The sequence below is a fragment of the Trichosurus vulpecula genome, chromosome 1 (genome assembly GCF_011100635.1).
Source record: "Trichosurus vulpecula isolate mTriVul1 chromosome 1, mTriVul1.pri, whole genome shotgun sequence".
Lineage (NCBI taxonomy): Eukaryota > Metazoa > Chordata > Mammalia > Diprotodontia > Phalangeridae > Trichosurus > Trichosurus vulpecula.
In genome coordinates this window covers 219,233,835-219,245,424 of record NC_050573.1, presented here as the reverse complement: position 1 = coordinate 219,245,424, position 11,590 = coordinate 219,233,835, and positions in this window count along the sequence as shown.

Sequence of the window (11,590 nt, the reverse complement as noted above, 5' to 3'; positions counted from 1 at the left end):
TTTATGACAAAAAAAATGAAACAGATAAATCATTGGTTAATTTGATTTTTACAAAAAGAAAAGGAAAACTACTAGTATCAAAAACAAAAAAGGTGACTACACCACTAATGAAGATGAAATTAAAGCAATTGGGAGCTATTTTGACCGACTAAATAGCATTTGAAACCAAGGGGATGTCCATCAATTGGGGAATGGCTGAACAAATTGTGGTATATGAATGTAATGGAATACTATTGTGTTATAAGAAATGAGAAGCAGATGGACTTCATAAAAACCTGTAGAGTCTTATGTGATCTGATGATGAGTGAAGGGAGGAGAACCAGGAGAACATTGTACACAACCACAGACACATTGCTTCTTTGATGACTAACTGATAGACTTGACTGTTCTCAACAATGATAGGTTCTAAGACAGCTCTAAAAGACTCATGATGGAAAAGGCTATCCATTTCCAGAGAAAGAATTTTGGAATCTGAATGCATATTGAAGCAAACTATTTGCTGTCTCTCTGTTTTTCTTTTTTTCTTTTCTTTTCTTTTTGGTTTTGTTACATCTTTCTTATTGTTCATATCATTGGTTATAATTCTTCTTTACTACTTGAATATTGGGAAAATGATTTTAATGTGAAGGTATATGTAGAACCTATATCAGATTACATGCCCTCTTGGGTGAAGAGGGGGGTGAAGTGGGAGGAGGAGAAAATTTGGAACTCAAAAATTTGTTGATCTGAATGTTGTAAATTGAAACATTAATTTACAAAATAAAAAGAAAAACTGAGAACTATTATAAGCTTTCTGAAGTAGGAGTATTTGTCTAGCTCTACAATTTAAAAAATCAAACAGAATATGTCAAAGGAAGGCTTAAAATGTTCTTTTTAAGTTAAATTAAAACAACTCTGAGGTACCACTTCACACCCATCAGAAATTAATGCTGAAGAGGAAGGGGGTAAATACTACATTTATGAACTATTTTTGGAATAACAAACTGGTCCGTCCATTCTGGAAAAGAATTTGGAACTATGCCCAAAGGGTTTAAAACTGTATACCCTTTGATCCAGTAATAACACTAATGGGTTTATATCAAAGGAAAAAATAAACTATAGTTACAAAAATATTTATAGTAGCTCTTTTCGTGATGGAAAGAATTGGAAATTGAGGAGATGCTCAACAATTGGGGAATGGCTGAACAAGTGGAGTATTATTGTGCTTTAAGGAATGACAATGCGGATGGTTTCAGGAAAGAAAACAAAGCCAAATAGGACAAGAAGTATATGAACTGATGCAAAGTAAAGTGAGAAGAAGTGGGGGATCATTGTACATAGTAACAGCAATGTAATAATGATGACCTATCATGAAAGACTTGTCTACAGTGATCTAAGAGAATTCCAAAGGACTCATGATGAAAAACTCCTATGTCCAGGGAGAGAAACTGATGGTCACTGAGTCGAAATTGAAGTATAATTTTCTCTCTTCTTTTGGTAATATGGCTAATATGGAAATAGGTTGTTCATGATTTCACTTGTATAATTGATATCATATTGTTTGCTTTCTCACTGGGTATGGGAGGGGTGGGAGGAAAGATGAACATATTGGATTGAAAATTTAAAAAGAAGAAAATGTTTAAATATATATGTATTGGAGGGGGGAAGGCAGGACAGTTGGCATTAAGTGACTTTCCCAAGGTCACACAGCTAGTAAGTGTGTCAAATGTCTGAGGCCAGATTTGAACTCAGGTCCTCCTGACTCCAGGACTGATGTTCTACTCACTGTGCCACCTAGTTGCCCCTAAAAATATATTTTTTAGAACTACATTATATAAATATGTGTATGTATGTATGTATGTATACACACACATGCAAACACACATTAACATATATACATACATAGACACACAAACACACGCATACATATATATACATATGTATACGTGTGTGTGCGTATGTGTGTGTGTGTGTGTATATATATATATGTATACATATAATTCGGGACTTCCACAAACTCATTTGTAACTACCTACACTGCATGTATTGGTTATAATAGAGATATAGATGATTTGCAGAGCGTGCATTTGAATGAAAATCTCTACCTTCTGGTTGATGGATTGCATCTTGTTAAAGTATCCTTTTGGGAAAGCCAATTCACATACATTTTAGGAGATCATGACCCAAAATGAAATTTAACACAATTGGGAAACTAAGGAAGGTGAGAGAACTTAAAAGTGAACCTTATGAAATAAAAAAGGTACAATTGCTGTTGAATCCACTTAAGATGTTTTCAAGGGGACAGTTACTCAAATCTTTTATGGGAAAGCCTTCTAATTGCTATAAGCAACAGATAAGAATAATGTATAAATAAGGTTTTATTGTCTGGTTTTTCTTGTTTTAGATTCTTCTGATTTTCCACATTTCTTTTTCACTGTATAATCATTGTGTTGTCTTGCCCTCTCCCTTTAAGCTGATTCACAAGTTCAGTTACCTTCAATGTCTAGTTTAGGCACTGTGGGGGTCTTCCCAAATATACCTACCCAGACACCCAAACAATAGTTGTCCACCCCCTGCTTGTCCTATTTTATTCAAGACTTTGTCTCTATACTGTGAATTTTGATGCTTATAATAGACTGTCTTGTTCTCTCTGTTACATTTTTGAAATCTATATATTTTAGTTCCTTATATAAATTGTAAGTAATTTGGGAATCAAATCAATGTTTATATTTTTCAATACCATTAGCACCTAGAATATCGTTGTGTGCATTAGGTAATAGGAGCTTAATAAAAGTTTGCTGGTGGTGAATGAAATTTGAACATTCTCAGCTCCCTGATGTTTGATCATATTGACAACAATTCATGGAAACTCACTAACATTTTAAAGTATATGTGGTTGTCAAGATGTGGTATGCATCTTCTGCCACAAAAAGTCAAGGTAGACAGATTTCCTGAGTCCCAGCAGAGAAGGGGCACTTGACTGAAAATCAGAAACATTGATTTTTATAGTTCTTCCCATATGTTCGCCAGCTTTATTCTTTTATTTGGACTTAATTTATGTTGTTAGCAGATGCTTTCTTTTTAACGCTAGGATCATTAGATAAAATTGAGAAGGACCACATTCCCATCATTCAACTTGATGACATTGCATAATGAAATGGCATGAAGTACTGGCCAAACAATAGTGATGATACTCTAGTTTGATCCATTTTTTTCATATCTTGTGATGCTATATACAGAGAGTAATTGATTTTACAAGGAAATAAAATTATGAAATGATCTGTAGAATAACTATACTACTTTGCTTACTTTTAGGAACTAGAAAGGATAATTAATTAGATTATTTAAGTGTAGCAACCCTATTAGTTACTGGTAGTTAAGAAGGACCTTTGAGGACCACCTTCTGTTGCTCATGTTTCCCTTTTTCCTCTATGAATCTTGACTAGTTAAGGTCTAACATATAACATATAACAAGTGGGAATTTACTTAAAATAGAAGTGAAGATAAAAAAATACATTAAATAACATGCACCTGTTTGGGAGATGCCAACAAACAAATACAAGCAAACTATGCTACCATAAAGTCACACAGAGTCACAAAAAAGTCATTCAGAGCTGGAGGTATTCATATCAGGGAGAGAAGTCTTTCTTTTTGGTCGATGATATGTCTCTCAGCATAACAATAAAAATCTTGGGAGCTAGGTTTCTTGCAATAGTCAACCAAATGATCACCAAAAATTACAGGTATGTTTTTATTTTCATTTTCTTCTTTTCATTTTGATACTCATTTTTTAAAAAATTGAGTTCCAAATTCTCCCCCCCCACTTTTTCTATTAAGACCTACAATATGATAGCCATTTTGTATGTGAAACATAAGGCATTTCTTGAGAGTTTTCCTTCTTACTATCTATCATCAAGGTTCAGAACCAAAGCCAGAAACAAAGTACAACTTCCATTTTTATTGCTTTCCATTTCTTTGGTGTTTCCCTCTTCTCTTCCACCCTAAGCTTAACCTGTCTTAAGGTCTCCTTCCAGCATTTCATGAATGCTAAATCACCCACAATCCTAGAAATTAGTCCCTGATGGGAAACATTATTACTTTCTAATTCATAGAAGTATGTTGATGGAGAAATTCTTACATCAGACAAACTCAAATTAATATGTTGCTATTGGATTTACAAAGCTTTTACCAATTTTGAATTTATTCCCAGTGTTCCCCATCTGCATTACAGAATCTTAGATCTGCAGGGAATTTCAGCACCAATCTAGTCCAACCCATATTTGAAAAAGAGCCCCTTCTATAACATAGCTGCCTTTGCTTGAGACGTCCAGTGAAGAGGAAATTACTGCATTTGGATAGCTTTAATCATTAAGATAATGTTTTCTTTCCTGTTTCTTTATTTTTCTTTTATATTGATCTGGAAGCTGCCTCAGACATTTCCATCTATTGCTTCTAGTTCAATTTTAGGTCAAGCAGACTAATTATATTTCTTTTTCATCACAGTATCTCCTCAAGTATGTGAAGAAAAGTATCATTTCTTTTCTATGATTTCTCTTGTTCAAGATCAAAACAATTATCAACATATCTTGTGAATTCATAAAGGGAAATTATTTTACTTGTCATTCTCTATTTACCCATTTCTGTGTGGTTTTGAAGTGATTCTAGTAAGAATCTCCTGGTTTTGAGTCTAAAGCCTACTCATTCAATTTCCTAGTCCCATTCAGAATAGCCTAGGAAACTAAAGTCAATAGTGGTGATGATATTAGTAATACAATTCTGGAGTCATCAGACTCAAAGGTTGGGGTTAGAAGGAAATTTAGACATCATCTAGAACAATCCTCTTTTTCACAGATGTGGAAAATGAGGCTCAAAAACTTAAAATGACTTAAGTGAGATCACACAGTAATATCAGCCAACAAAAAGTTTTTAAAAGGCATACTCAGTCATGGAAACAAGGAATGGTAAGGTAATAAATGAATAAAACAAAAAGAATATCATAATAATACTGGTAGGAGCTAAGACTAACAGTGGATGATAAAGACAATAAAAATTGTTTTTTGTGCTACATCAAGGGTATAATGAAGTTAAAAGTGAAAAGACTGTAGTTCAAAGTAGATGGGATGATATTAACAGATGAAGAGAAGGCAAAACTATTCAACACATTTATAACTAGTTTAATTGCCAGGACAAATGATCTTTGGATGGAAAGAACCAAATAAAAATAGTTACTAGGAAATTGAAAAGAGATATGAGTAAAGAAATATTAAAAGAATACCACCTGGCTGCCCTCAATGATTTCAAGTTATGAATCCCAAACAAAATGCCTTTTGGGGCACTTAAATAACCTGAAGGCCAAGTCTTATTAATTGATAAAATACTCTCAGTGATCTTAGGATTTCATAGGGGCATTGGGAATGTAGTGACCAGAAAAAGGGTGAATATTATATAAATTTTCCCCAAAAAATCATAAACAGCAGAAAAAAAGTTTCTGTAAATATGATGAGAGTGATCACATATTTTGTTCCTGACAAAATTCTAGAACATTCATCAGATAATGGTTTTTGAATATTATAAAGTGAACAATGAGCCTGCACAGCATAAGGTCCAATTGCACAAAACAACCTTATTTCCTTTTTTGATGATACAAGAAAGGTTTATGTATTAGGGAAAGTTTTAGATATAGTTTACCTAGATTTCAGGAAAAAAAAGCTTTCAACAAAGTCCTTCATTTTTTCTTGTAGATGAGATTTTAAAATGGGTGTTTAAAGTTAGGTAGATTTGAAGCTGCTTGAATGACTGTACTCAAAGAGTAGTCAGAAATGGGATGATATCAACTTGGAGGGAGACCTCTATTATTGTACCTTATGGTTCTGTCTTTAATCCTTTATTAATTTACATTATTATCTGTGACTTGGGTAAAGACATAAATGCAAATCTTATTTTTATATGACATAGATTGGAGCAATATTTTAGTTGACAGTCAAAATCCTCTCTCCTCCAAATTTGAGTATAGAAGTATGAGTAAAATGGAATGTGATTGAGTTTATTAGGAATATAAATTTCTACATAGGAAAAAAAGCAATCATACAGATGATTTTGTTGATAACAAAACAACCAGATGATGAAACAACTTCTACACCATTGGTATCCAACTTTTCTGTAATATATAGTCTTAGAGAGTGGCCTGAGCTCTAGGCAACTATCTAAGACTATATATTACAGAAAAGTTGGATACCAATGGATATTGGAAAAGAATTTCCTACACAGGTTTGCATTGCATTTTATCTATTGTATGGATCTTTTCAACCTAAATATCTATGAGGCTGCAATTTATATATAAGTGAAGAACCAGGTCTTAAACCAATTTTTTCTGACTTTAAATCCACTTCTCTTTATTCTACACCTCTAAGACATTGATTTTGCAGCAGTGCTTTATTGGGAATTACAAAGTGCATAGTCATAAAGTAGTTTGCCTTTCCCCTTAGAATAATGTCATAAATGAGTTTTGTGTTCTTGACCACTGATTTAACACAGATGTTCCCAATAATAGAACATAGAATAAAAGATAGCACATTGCTGAGTCTTTATAGCAGTCCATAAGAATTGAAGTGTCCTGAGCCCAAGAATTAGGCTGGATTGATTGTTTTTTATTATACATAGTACCTGATCTGAAGTAGATGCTCAGTGAGTTGTTTTTTTTTTTAAGAATAAGTGAATGCATAATAGTGAATTTTTCCTTCAAGTTGTATAGTATGAACATTAACTTCCTGTGATTATAATATATAGTCATTTTTATTTTTAGAACAAACATGAGATTTCACTGCTATTTGTTGTTGCTCAGTTGTTTCAATCATATCTGACTCTTTTTGACCCCATTTGTGGTTTCCATGGCAAAGATACTGGAGGGGCTTGCCATTTCCTTCTCCAGGTCATTTCACATATGAGGAAACTAAGAAAAAAGAGTTGAGTGACTCATTAAAGGTCACATAGGTATTAAGTGTCTGGGGCCAGATTTCAACTTAGGAAAATGAGTCTTCCTAACTACAGTCCTGGTACTTTATCCACTGTGTCACCTAGCTGCCCTTTCACTGCTATAGGCAATTTCTTTTCCTAAGTGGGTTATAGCTGCTACTAAGGTATTAATTAGTACCTTATGGTCTTATAGAATTTCCTGGGGCACTTAAACATCAAATGACTTATCCAAAGTCATACAGAGAGCATGTGTCAGAGACCAAACTTGAACACAGGCCTTTCTGCCTATGAAGACAAGTTCTCTATCCATTCTGCCATACTCCATAATATTTTGTATATATGAGTTGTAAAAAATAAAATTCCGCTCAAATAACACAATATGCAATGTTATCTATACCATAAGCTAGAAATAACAAGCATTAAATAGCATCAATCCTTAATAGGATATAATGATGACTCATTTAATTAACTGATAATGATACAAAATTAAATACTATTCTTGTGCCTCATCATGAATGGAGGTTATACTGGAGTTTCAAAGTCTTTGCCAGGAGACCTGAAGATCTCATAGAATTTACCAAGGGCAAATTGCCTTTAATAGAATACTAGCCATAAAATGAGCATATTGACAGAGGACCAGTTTAGGTAAAGCAAAGAGCTTCATTACCAGTAAGATGAAAATTAGGTAATAAATTTTATGCCCTTAATGTTCAAATAAAAATAAAAATGGCCCTCAGACCTGGGTGAGATAGCTTAGATTTCACAGTGGCATTGAAAGGGTCACAGATAAGGGGTACAAGTTGCTTAGAATTACATACTTTTAGACACATTATAAATATGAAATTAAATGTTACTCAAAAAGCGAAATGAATGTGGATGAAGGTATAACTCATGAATAATGAATTACTACAGAAAATCAATGGGTAAATAATGATATTCTCACAACATGTGGATGAAACCAAAAGATATAAAGAACTTGCAACCATAATGAAGAATCAGCTTAAAGTTTTTCATTGAAAGGTGACAGAAGTTTGAGTTGGTTTAATTTGTGTGCAAAATCAATCAACCAATAAACATTAATTAAGCACCTACTGTAAGCCAGGTACCATGCTAAGCTTTGGAAATAAAAAAAAAGAGAAAAAAGATAGTCCCTGCCCTCAAGAGCTTAAGATCTAAGGAGAGAGAAAACATGAAAATGAATATAGACAAAGCAATCTATATATATAGGATGCATAGGAAATAATTAACTGGGGGAAGACACTAGAGTATCCTCAGACAATGGTGATCTATTAGTTATATCATTAAAAATAAAATCAGTACACTTTTTTTTTAATTTTCTTTATTTTTCTTGCTTTTTTGCAACATAGCTAATATGGAAATGTTTTTTTTTCTTGATTTCACATATAAAATGTTTATCATATTGCTTGCCTTATCAATGTGTAGGAGGGGAACTGAAAGGAGAAAGGGAACTTGGAACTCAATTTTTAAAAACTGAATTTAAAAATTAATTAATTGATTTATAAAAATTAGTAGATGAAATCTTAAACAAAAGAAAACAGTTCTTCTCTGACCTGGCTATCATTCTTAATCAACTATCGGATTCGTCGTCTAGTTAGAGCAAAAGTCCCAATACCAAATGAGAAGAAAGGGTAAACATGACATAAAGACACTGTGAAGTTATAAATGATCCAGTCTGACCTAACTTAAATAAACTATTGAGTCTAAAAACTGGAAAATGAATATATTTTTAATTAACCTTGGTTATAACCATTTCTTAAAGAAATAGGTCCAATGAATATCACTTGTCCTAAAGAGGTTAAAGCAGCCCTGAAATTGACTAAGGATATAAATGTTTGGTTTTCTTATCAAAAAAAAAGACAATGGAGCCAAGGATAACAGTGTTTAATAAAACATAACATTTAGGAATTCTGCTGGGCCATGGGGCCTGAGGTATTGTGTTATTTCCCTTTCTCAATGTTTTTTCTTTGTTTTGGACCTATGCACAGATCTCTACCAGAGTTAAGGTGAGGATGCAACAGACACCCTTTTCTCACATTCTTCAGCTCCTTAGCCCTCCACATTGATGCCTTGGGAAAAAAAAATAAAACAAAACAAAACAAAACAAAAACCTTAGATTGTTGCTTCCATTGAGTAAAAAGTACTGGATGTACAATTTAAGTCAGGTTTGGACTAGGAATTCATTTCCTACCAGGAAAAGAAATTCTGCAGGATAAAACACTCAAAATGTGCACTGATAGACAACTTAAAACTAAACAAACAGAATATCTAAATGTTGTCTTACTCAGTCTGTAGGTTAATATTTTATTGTTCAGTCAGTTCAGTCATGTCTAACTCTATCTGACCCCATTTGAGGTTTTCTTGGTAAAGATACTGAAGTAGTTTGCTATTTCCTTCTCCAGCTCATTTTATAAATGAGGAAACTGAGGCAAATAAGGTTAAGTGACTTGCCCAGGGTCACACAGTTACTAAGTGCCTAAGACCAGATTTGAAGTTCAGTCTTTCTGTCTCCAGGCATGGTGCTTTGTCCACTGAGGCACCTACCTGCCGCAGGTTAATATTGGAACAATGGAAATGTAGTGCTGTATCCCTCAAAGTCCATGTCTTCTGGAAAACAAGGTCAGGTGCTTAGCCTCCTCTGCTTGTCAATGGGTCATCTTCTCCAGTAAAGAATCTTCTTTTGTTTCCTGTCACCTTCACTAAATGGACACAGAACCTCTGGACCTCTTCAATTCAAAAGGCCACCTCAAGTAGGAACAAGTCTACTTAATTCAATCCAATTCAATGATTATTTATTACACATGTCCACTGTGCAACAGGTACTGTGTTATGTCAGGAATACGATTAATAAAAAATTATCTTCCATTGAGGAGTTTACAATGTGATTATGAGGGAGGGTGGGGAGATAATACAAGAGAGGATTCAGGAAGGGTGGGAAGACATCCAGTGCAGGGGCATCTTTCCCATGGCTGAAAAAAAAAAACAGGAAGGAAGGAAGATGCTGAGTGAAATGAATACAAAAGTCTAGTATCTGCTTTCTATAAAGGAAGGCATTGGAAGACATTTGGTATTCTAACCTCTAGCCCTCCAGTCAGAGGGTAGAGGAGGTTGAGGGAAGTAGTGTCAGTCAAGGCTTGAGTTAGCAACATGGTAATAATATTAGAAGTAAGACCCTTAACCCCAGAATTGAAAAAGTCGAAAATATTTCTTCCTCAAAAAATCAAAACAATGGAGCAAATAATTTGGTAAGATGTTTAGGAACTTTGAAGTAAGGAATAGATGAGAAGAGGGAATTTACTACTGACAGTTCTAACTAGGAAAGATATTCAGATTAGGAGAAAATGGTTTGAGAATTTGAAGAGAGAAGGGAAGATTTAGAACAGCCATGGGGAGAGAGTGATAAAGGCTCAATTAGTGAAGAATAAATAATACACACAATATTTAATTTTGTAGTGGACCAAGTCAACATGGCTGTATAACTTAAGCAGATTGTGAATAGGAGTAGAGGTGACAGATGGTGAGAGTAACCCAAGGTTATTAACTGCCAACTAATGATAGACAATGTGATAAGTGGGACAATGGGATAAATGATTCAAATGTAGACAATATTGTATAATTGGATTTTTCTCCTGAGGCCTTGACTAGGAAGAGCTGAAAGGTCCGAACAACTATATTTTTAGTGATCTATTCATCTACTAAAAAGAAAAGTCACTTGTTCTCACATTGGTGACCCAGAAATGATGCTGTTTTCAATTGTTCTCTAACTACAATTATATAAAGATCAATAAAAGTAAGGAGGGTCAGTTTTATTGTTTGCTAAAGTTTTTCAAAGGGGGTAGTTAGGTGGAGCAGTGGATAGAGCACCGGGCCTATAGCCAGGAAGACCTGAGTTCAAATTTGAGCTCAGATATTTACTATTTGTGCCACCATGCACAAGTCACTCAATTCTGTTTGCCTCAGTTTTCTCACTGGTCAAATGAGCTACGCAAATAAATAGCAATCCAGTCCATTGTCTTTACCAAGAAAACTCCAAATATGGTCATGAAGAGTCAAACACAATGGAAATGACTGAAAAACTTGAAAAAAAGTTTTTCAAAACTGGGCAAATTAAATAAGAATTCTTGAAGATGGCGGCTGGAAATCAGGGACTAGCGTGAGCTCCCCGCGAGTCCCTCCATAAACCTATTAAAAATGGCTCTGAACCAATTCTACAACTGCAGAACCTACAAAATATCAGAGGGAAGCAGGGATCCAACCCAGGACAACCTGGATGGTTGCTGGATGAGGTCTACAGTGCACGGAGCACAGGGAAGCAGAGCTCAGCATGGGCAGCAGCAGGACCAACCAGACAGGGAGCTGGATGAAACAGGCCCTAGGGCCCTGAATCAGTGGGCTGTGGCAGTTACCAGGCTTCTCAACTGACAAACACCAAAGACAACAGAGAAGGTTAGTGGGAAAAGCTGCGGGGGACAGAGTTCGCAGATCAGCCATGGCCCCTGGGGCAGCGGGGGAGGTGCAGCTACACAACTACAGCTGCAGTTACTTCCGGCCCCAGGCCTACCTGGAGGGAGGAATTAAGTGGCAGATCAGAGCCGGAGTGCAGAGCCTGCTGAAGATTTTT